The sequence below is a fragment of the Capricornis sumatraensis genome, chromosome 2 (genome assembly GCF_032405125.1).
Source record: "Capricornis sumatraensis isolate serow.1 chromosome 2, serow.2, whole genome shotgun sequence".
Taxonomy (NCBI): domain Eukaryota; kingdom Metazoa; phylum Chordata; class Mammalia; order Artiodactyla; family Bovidae; genus Capricornis; species Capricornis sumatraensis.
The window spans coordinates 60,008,941-60,018,317 of NC_091070.1; the positions used below are offsets into that span (position 1 = coordinate 60,008,941).

General features: G+C 44.1%; 2 pseudogenes; one reads left to right on the forward strand and one right to left on the reverse strand.

Annotated features, from left to right (window-relative positions):
- Window positions 1-318: 318 nt before the first annotated feature.
- On the reverse strand, window positions 319-772 carry LOC138074109 (small ribosomal subunit protein uS19 pseudogene; annotated as a pseudogene).
- Window positions 773-3,835: 3,063 nt separating this feature from the next.
- Window positions 3,836-8,689, forward strand: LOC138096426 (DNA mismatch repair protein Msh6-like; annotated as a pseudogene).
- Window positions 8,690-9,377: the final 688 nt, after the last annotated feature.

Consider the following 9,377-nt stretch of genomic DNA (forward strand, 5'->3'; position numbering starts at 1 on the left):
GGGTGAAGTATGGTCTCAGCGTGATGTCTGGGGGCTCTGGAGTGGAAATGGTACCTTGCCTCATTGCTAGGAATGGGGGAGGGCTTTTGTACCCTCCCCCCAGCTAGTCATTAGTTAAAAGCCATGATGAGGGCCCCCCTACTCTTTCCACTTTATAGATGAGAAACTTTAGGCACAGAGTTGTTCAATAAATTAAGTTCACATGGCCAAAAACTGGTGGGCCTGTATTTGGACCCTAGGCATTTTGGCTCTGTAGATATATTTTATACTGCATTTAAAAAATGTATCTATTTTTAGAAGTCTCTGTTGGCCAGCAGGCTACTTGACGCGGAGGAATCAGGAGGAGTGTGTGGCTCCATGCCTGGCCCGCTGTGCTTCACCGGCTTGTAAGTGATGGAGAACTCGCCTAGGTAGTGGCCAATCATCTCAGGCTTGATTTCCACCAGCTTGAAGGTCTTGCGGTTGTAGACGCCTATCATGCTGTCCAGCATCTGTGGCAGGAAGATCAGTTTGCGCAGGTGCGACTTCCCCACCTCGGGCTTCTCCAGGGGCAGGGCATCCTTCCTGGCCTTGTGCAGCTGCTTCCGCAGTCTCGCTCCAGCAGTCTCGCTTCCGCTGGAGGCCGCGGTTCAGCCGCCACCGCCGCCTCTCACCTTACAGCTGCATCGGCTGCTCATAGGACATGTCCAGGTTGTAGGACACGGTCGAGATCCACGCCACGGTAGGTGAACTTGCGGACGGTCCGCTTCTAATTCTGTTCCACTTCCGCCATCTTGTCAGCTCCTTGGAAAGGATCTGTGCTGCATTTTAAAAAGGCATACTCAGGCACTTGTCTGATTTGACCTTCCAAAAGCTCTGTGAGGTAGTTGGGGCATTGATCATTATTCTAAAATTTCAAATGAGAAAATTGAAAGTTAGAGCTATGTTTTTAAAATACTCTCGGTCTTGGTCTTGTTCTGTGTCCGCGTAATGTCTTGCTCTCTTCAATCAGCCAGCCTTTATTGCACTGACTGTATGATTACAATAGTAATCACCTGACTTAGAAGCACATCACTTAATGGATACAGAGTATCTATATTCTGCGCTGTTTGCTGTTCCTATTATTGAAATGGAAAACTTCATCTCTCCAATAGAGGAGGGGTCCTAGTCTCTACTTAGATGTTATTTTAAATCACAGGCTGACTAGCTCTCAAATGAATGGATTTACTGCTTTGTAGTTGCAAAGTAATAACAAGAACAGCATCCCATTGTTGAATTCCTGATGGCAGAAGAGTTAAAAATTGTGTAAAAAGAACTTATTCATGGAAACAACTCAGGATGATATTGGGGAGAATCATACAATTATTTATTATCTTCATTGAAGAAAAGGAATTATAAAGTAACAAATAGGTAAATTTCAGCAGCAAATGAGGAAGGAGAAACTTGGGGAAAAGCTATTCCATTTAGGGAATATTAACTTGAAATAGAGCTTCTAAAATCAGCAGTTAGGCATTAGCTTCCCCCCAGTCAACATTCAGAAAACTAAGATCATGGCATCCAGTCTCATCACTTTATGGCAAGTAGATGGGGAAATAGTGGAAACAGTGGCTGACTTTATTTTTCTGGGCTCCAAAATCACTGCAGATGGTGATTGCAGCCATGAGATTGAAAGACACTTACTCCTAGGAAGGGAAGTTATGACCAACCTAGACAGCATATTCAAAAGCAGAGACATTACTTTGTCAACAAAGGTCCATCTAGTCAAGGCTATGGTTTTTCCAGTAGTCAAGTATGGATGTGAGAGTTGGACTATAAAGAAAGCTGAGCACTGAAGAACTGATGCTTTTGAACTGTGGTGTTGGAGAAGACTCTTGAGAGTCCCTTGGACTGCAAGGAGATCCAACCAGTCCATTCTAAAAGAGATCAGTCCTGGGTGTTCATTGGAGGGACTGATGTTGAAGCTGAAACTCCAATACTTTGGCCACCTCATGTGAAGAGCTGACTTATTTGAAAAGATGCTGATGCTGGGAAAGATTGAGGGCAGGAGGAGAAGGGGATGGCAGAGGATGAGACGGTTGGATGGCATCACTGACTCGATGGACATGGGTTTGGTTGGACTCCGGGAGTTGGTGATGGACAGGGAGTCCTGGCGTGCTGCGGTTCATGAGGTTGCAAAGAATCTGACATGACTGAGCAACTGAACTGAACTGAATCTCAGGAATATAAGAATGCAAACAGGACCAAGTTTGCACTGATACACTGAAATAGCAGAAAGGACAAATGTGTGGTTTGCATTTGCTGCTTCTGTTTCTTATTCCTCAATTCCTTGTGAATCCTCCAAAGTCTGATTTCTACCCAGCTATTTGCAGTTGCTCCCAGATTCATTCTCTGCTCTTTCCCTGCTGTTTGTATCAAGCCTACAAAGCCTTTCTGTGGCACGTGTATCTTGGTCTTTGTTTTGGCATGCTGGATTTTTAGTTATGGCATGCAAACTTTTTTTTTCTTTTTGGATTGAATAATAATTGCTTTACAGAATTTTGTTGTTTTCTTTCAAACATTAACGTGAGTCAGCCATGGCCCATGAAAGGAGCTGGCAGGAGACTAGGGTGGTTTCTCAGTCAGTGCTTCAGTCTCTGTCATTTCCAGCTCAGTAGACCGTACCCTTTCCCTGTAGCCCCAGCTCATGGTAGGCAGCCTCGGCTCCTGTCCTTTCCACCAAAAGTCCTGATTCTGGTTTCTGGCATCATCGTCTCCTTCTTTTGTTCTGTGAGGCCCAGCGGTGGCAAAAACTTCCTGATATTGCCTCATTGTCCCTTTAGTGTCTCAGCTCTTCCATCACTTGGTAACTAATTACTTTTATTGAGTTTCCTTTACTTGAGTTGCCTCTCCTCAGTTTTTAATTATTTGTGCTACTTACAGCTCTGTTCTTGATCTCCACAGTTTTCTTTCCACATTGCTTTAACTCAGTGAACTTACCACTACCTCTGCCTCACTGGTATTTGCCTCTAGTACCATTTTTCCACCTGCCTAGAGGATGTCCCCACCTGGCAATGCTGCAGAACCTTTGAGATCCAGATGCCCACAGGTTGCTTAGAATACAGAGGTGATGGTGGGGGTGGGGAGCTCTTTGGCTCAGAGACACTTGGAGATTGAGCAACAGTGGTAGGGAATAGCAATAGGTATAAAGAATATTGTGGGTAAGTGACATGAAATTTAGATGATTTTTCTGCTTTCCACCTGCATGGCTCTAGTCCAGAACCTCAAGCTACATTGCTTACAGGGTTCCAGGCAGGTAACATAATTGAGTGAAGTGAGCTGGATGAAAGAAGAATGGTCTCTTGATTTATACCCTTTTGACACAGAAACACTTTGTGTGCATATTATAACACTGTGGAAATGCTCTTCCCTTCCATAAAGAAAATGTTCTCTTCCGTTTTTCAGGAAAAATTCAGCCCTCTTTTGTTTTTCCACCTTTTTAGAGACTTACAGGTTTCCCCTGCTATTCAAAAGTAGAGCATTCCTATGAAATCTTCTTTAAGCTGAAAGATATACGGCAAAGAAGCAATTGTCTTAAGACACATCTTGCTAATGGCGGCACAGGATAAATTGAGAGAAGACATAGATGCTCACAGACAGAGCTCAACACTACTGCGGCCTGATGCTGAGATGCTGCGTGTCATTCCCGAGGAGGGAGCTTAGTGGGCCACTCTGGCTTCTCAGGGTGCAAGCTGATTTTCTTAAGTGTTTAAGGGCTCACTCTAAAACGAATGTGGAACACTATTTTTGATTTTCATCTTTCTTTGGTAAAAGCAAAAATCCTTCTCTGATTTCTTTTGGCTGGTGAAAATAGGTACTAATGTACGTCTTTTATAAAAGTGAAGTGATGAAAAGCAAACTTGAAAAGCAGGGGATACCTGTGGATCCAGAAAAGTACTTTTCTACTATAAGTAAACACCCTTGTTTACCTTGAACTTACACAGTGCTCTTTGTCAGTTATATCTCTTTTCTTAAGTTTTATTTTTGTGTGTGTGTGTTATATGTCATAACATATATTTCATTAAAACTGGAAGAAAAAATATTGCAAATTTAAAAAGAAAGAGAGATCTTCCGCCAGCAGGTCCCAAGCAGTAGATGCCTTACCTCTAGTGGCTTAGTACGACTGAGTGGTTGAGCCTTGGCAACTGTGGCTGTGTCGTGACAGAACACACTGTATAGCTTCTTCCCTAAGTTTCCAGCCGTGAATAATGCCAGCAAAGCCCCTGCCAGGGCCTCAAGTGAAAGCAGAGCCACTGCCACTAGCACTGGGGCCTCCCTTTCCCCAGGCGGGGATGTGGCCTGGAGCGAGGCTGGGCCAGAGCCCCTAGCGGTTACCATGTCAGGGGCTGAGGCCAGGAACCTCAACGGAGGGCTGTGGAAGTTGGCGTCCCCTGCAGTCCCCACCAGCAGTTCTTGTGACTTCTCACCAGGTGATTTGGTTTGGACCAAGATGGAGGGTTACCCTTGGTGGCCTTGCCTGGTTTATAACCACTCTTTTGATGGAACATTCATTTGTGAGAAAGGAAAGTCTGCCTGAGTTCATGTACAGTTTTTTGATAATAGCCCAACAAGGGGCTGGGTTAGCAGAAGGCTGTTAAAGCCATATACAGGTTCACATTCAAAGGAAGCCTAGAAAGGAGGTCATTTTTACAGTGCAAAGCCTGAAATACTCAGAGTAATGCAACGTGCAGATGAAGCCTTGAATAAAGACAAGATTAAGAGGCTTGAGTTGGCAGTATCTGATGAGCCCTCAGAGCCAGAGGAGGAAGAAGAGACGGAGGGAGGTGCCACTTATACATCAGATGAGAGTGAAGAGGAAAATGAAATTGAGAGTGAAGAGGAAGTGAGGCCAGAGGTGCAAAGATCAGGGCGAGTTCAGTTCAGTCGCTCAGTCGTGTCCGACTCTTTGCGACCCCATGAATCACAGCACGCCAGGCCTCCCTGTTCATCACCAACACCTGGAATTCACTCAGACTCATGTCCATCGAGTCAGTGATGCCATCCAGCCATCTCATCCTCAGTCGTCCCCTTCTTCTCCTGCCCCCAATCCCTCCCAGCATCAGGGTCTTTTCCAATGAGTCAACTCTTCGCATGAGGTGCAAAGATCCAGGTGAAGTAGCCGCCAAAAAAAAACAAAAACGAAGGGTCATATTAGACTCTGAGAATGATATTGGTGGCTCTGATGTGGAATTTAAGCTAGACGCTAAGGAGGAAGGGAGCAGTGATGAAATAAGCAGTGGCATGGGGGACAGGGACACTGAAGGCCTGGCCAGCCCTGTCAGAGATGCTCCAAAGCGGAAGAGAATGGTAACTGGGAATGGTTCCCTCAAGAGGAAGAGTTCAAAGAAGGAAATGCCCTCAGTCACCAAGTGAGCAACTGACATTTCATCAGAAGCCAAGAATACTTTGAGTGCTCTCTCTGCCCCTCAAAATTCTGAATCCCAAGCCCACATTAGTGGAGGATGTGACGACAGTCAGCACCCCACTGTATCATGAAACTTTAGAGAGGCTTAAGGAGGAAAAGAGAAGCGATGTGCACAGGAGGTGGCCCGATCACCCTCATTTTGATGCATCTACACTCTGTGTGCCTGAGGATTTCCTTAATTCCTGTACTCCTGGGATGAGGAAGTGGTTACAAATTAAGTCTCAGAACTTTGATCTGGTCATATTTTATAAAGTGGGGAAGTTTTATGAGCTGTACCACAGGGATGCCCTTATTGGAGTCAGTGAACTAGGGCTGGTATTCATGAAAGGCAACTGGGCCCATTCTGGTCCCCCTGAAATTGCGTTTGGCCGATACTCAGATTCCCTGGTCCAGAAGGGCTATAAAGTAGCACGAGTAGAACAGACTGAGACCCCAGACATGATGGAGGCACGATGCCGAAAGATGGCACACGCATCTAAGTATGACAGAGTGGTGCGGAGGGAGATCTGTAGGGTCATTACCAAGGGCACACAGACCTACAGTGTGCTGGAGGGTGACCCCTCGGAGAGCTACAGTAAGCACCTTCTCAGCCTCAAAGAGAAAGAAGAGGAGTCTTCTGGCCACGTTTGTGTGTATGGAATATGATTTGTTGATACCTCACTGGGGAGGTTCTTCATAGGTCAGTTTTCAGATGATTGCCACTGTTCCAGGTTTAGGACTTTAGTGGCACACTATCCTCCAGCAGAAGTCTTATTTGAAAGAGGAAATCTCTCAACAGAAACTAAGATGATTCTCAAGAGTTTATTATCCTCTTTGACTCCCTGGTGGCTCAGATGGTAAAGCATCTGCCTGCAATGCGGGAGACCTGAGTTCGATCCCCAGGTCGGGAAGATCCCCTGGAGAAGGAAATGGCAACCCACTCCAGTACTCTTGCTTAGAAAATTCCATGGATGGAGGAGCCTGGTGGGCTACAGTCCATGGGGTTGCAAAGAGTCGGACACGACTGAGCGACTTTGTCTTCGCCTTCTCTTCAGAAAGGTCTGATACCAGGCTCCCAGTTTTGGGATGCAGCCAAAACTTTGAGAATTCTCCTTCAAGAAGGATATTTTACAGACAAGTTAAATGAGGATGGTAGGGTGATGCTACCCCAGGTGCTTAAAGGTATGACCTTGGAGTCAGATTCTGTTGGATTGACACCAGGAGAGGAGAGTGAATTGGCCTTCTCTGCTCTTGGTGGTTGTGTCTTCTACCTCAAAAATTGCCTCATTGACCAGGAGCTTTTATCAATGGCTGATTTTGAAGAGTATGTTCTCTTGGATTCTGACAGGGTCTGTGCTACAAGACCTGGTGCTGTCTTTGCTAAAGCCAATCAACGAATGGTGCTAGATGCTATGACATTGAATAACTTTGAGATTTTTTTGAATGGAACAAATGGCTCTACTAAAGGAACCTTGTTAGAGAAGATTGATGCTTGCCATACTCCCTTTGGTAAATGGCTTCTAAAGCAGTGGCTTTGTGCCCCACTATTAACCCTCATGCTATCAGTGATTGTCTGGATGCCACAGAAGACCTAATGGTTGTGCCTGACAAAATCTCTGAGGTTTTAGACCTTCTTAGGAAGCTTCCAGAACTTGAGAGACTACTGAGTAAAATTCATAATGTTGGCTCTCCCCTCAAGAGCCAGAGCCACCCAGATAGCTGGGCTATACTGTATGAAGAAACCACATACAGCGAAAAAAAAAAAAGATTATTGATTTTCTTTCGGCTCTGGAAGGATTCAAAGTAATATGTAAAATTATAGGGATTATGGAAGAAGTCATTGATGACTTTAAGTCTAAAATCCTTAAGCAGGTCCTTACTCTGCAGACAAAAAATCCTGAAGGCCGCTTTCCTGATTTGACTTTAGAACTGACTACTGGGACCTTGGACCATGAAAAGGCTCGAACGACTGTTGTACTGATTACTCCCAAAGCAGGATTTGACTCTGATTATGATCAAGCTCTTGCTGAAATAAGAGAAAAAACAGAGCCTCCTGGAATACTTAGAGAAACAGCACAGTTGAATTGGCTGTAGGACCATAGTTAACTGGAGAATCGGTAGGAATCATTACCTGTTGGAAATTCCAGAGAATTTTATCACCCATAATTTACCAGAAGAATATGAGTTGAAATCCACTCAAAAGGGCTCTAAACAATACTGGACCAAAACAATTGAGAAGTTGGTTAATCTGAAAAATGCTGAAGAACAGAGAGATGCGTTATTAAAAGACTGCATGGGGTGACTGTTCTATACCTTTGATAAAAATTATAAGGACTGGCCGGCTGCTGAGTGCATCACAGTGTTGGATGTCTTATCATGCCTGGCTAACTGCAGTCAAGGGGTGATGATCCTATGTATCTTCCAGTAATTCTGTTGCCAAAAGAAGCTACTCCTCCCTCTCTAGACCTTAAAGGATCATGCCATCCCTGCATTACAAAGACTTTTTTTGGTGATGACTTTATTCCTAATGACATTCTAATAAGCTGTGAGGAAGAGGAGGAGGAAAATGGCAAAGCTTATTGTGTGCTTGTTACTGGGCCAAATATGGGAGGCAAGTCTACACTCATGAGACAGGCTGGCCTATTAGCTGTAATAGCCCAGATGGGCTGTTAGGTACCATTTGAAGTGTGTAGGCTCACACCAATTGATAGAGTGTTTACTAACTTCGGTGCCTCAGACAGAATAATGTCAGGTGAAAGTACAGTATTTGTTGAATTGAGTGAAACTGCCAGTATACTTACACAAGCACATTCTTTGGTGCTTGTGGATGAATTAGGAAGAGGTACTGCAGTGTTTGATAGGACAGCAATAGCAAATGCAGTTGTTAAAGAACTTGCTGAGAATAGAAAGTGTTGTACATTGTTTTCTACCCACTACCACTCACTAGTTGAAAATTATTCTCAAAATGTTGCTGTGCACCTAGGGCACATGAAAATGAATGTGAAGATCCCAGCTAGGAGACTATTACCTTCCTCTATAAATTCATTAAAGGAGCCTGTCCTAAAAGCTGTGGCTTTAATGCAGCTAGCCTTGCAAATCTTTGAGGAGGTTATTCAAAAGGGACATAGAAAAGCAAGAGAATTTGAGAAGATGACTCGGTCACTGCAATTGTTTCGGGAGGTTTGTCTGGCTAGTGAAAGGTCGACTGTGGATGCTGAAGCTGTCCATAAGTTGCTGACTTCGAGGAATTATAGACATTGGAAGCTTTGAGTTCACTTTTGATAAAGGTGGTAAATTCAGACAACATTATGATCTAGTAAACTTTATTTTTTTTAAATGAAAAAAAAAAAAAAAGAAAGGAAGAAAGAAAGAAAATACTCCTTAGACTGATTGACACCTCCAGGCTGAAAACTCACTCTAGACCTCAGTGTTAGGCATGGAAGAGAAGGTGGTGGGGTCCGAGGAAATTTGGAGAAGTCATGCCCTGTCTAAAGGGGCTGCGGTTAGCTCCAGCTGAGCATTGCCCTATAGGAAATGGGCCGAGTGTTGCTGGATCTTCCAATTTTTAAAGAAAAGCCAGAAATTATATTTCTTTGTGATATCTCCTGATTTGAAAACATTTGCTGTTTTTGATTTGAAAATATATATACCCATATGTTCTATGGGCCAAACAAAACCTGTCTACATTCTGAGTTTCCTGTGGGTTTGGTTTGTGACTTCTGGTTTAGTCCCAGTCTGCATGCTAAGTCTCACCTGCTTCTTTAAACCAGTGCCTCTGCTAAAGACACGTGCTGGAGTATTAACACAACTCTTCATATACTTTGTTAACTCTGCTGCATGTTTTTCGTTTCTTCCACCAGATCTGCTCCTCACACCTCTCCCTCATTTTTTAAAATACTTTTTATTTATGTATTTAATTTTTGGCTGCACTGGGTCTTCGTGGGTATGCATGGGCTTT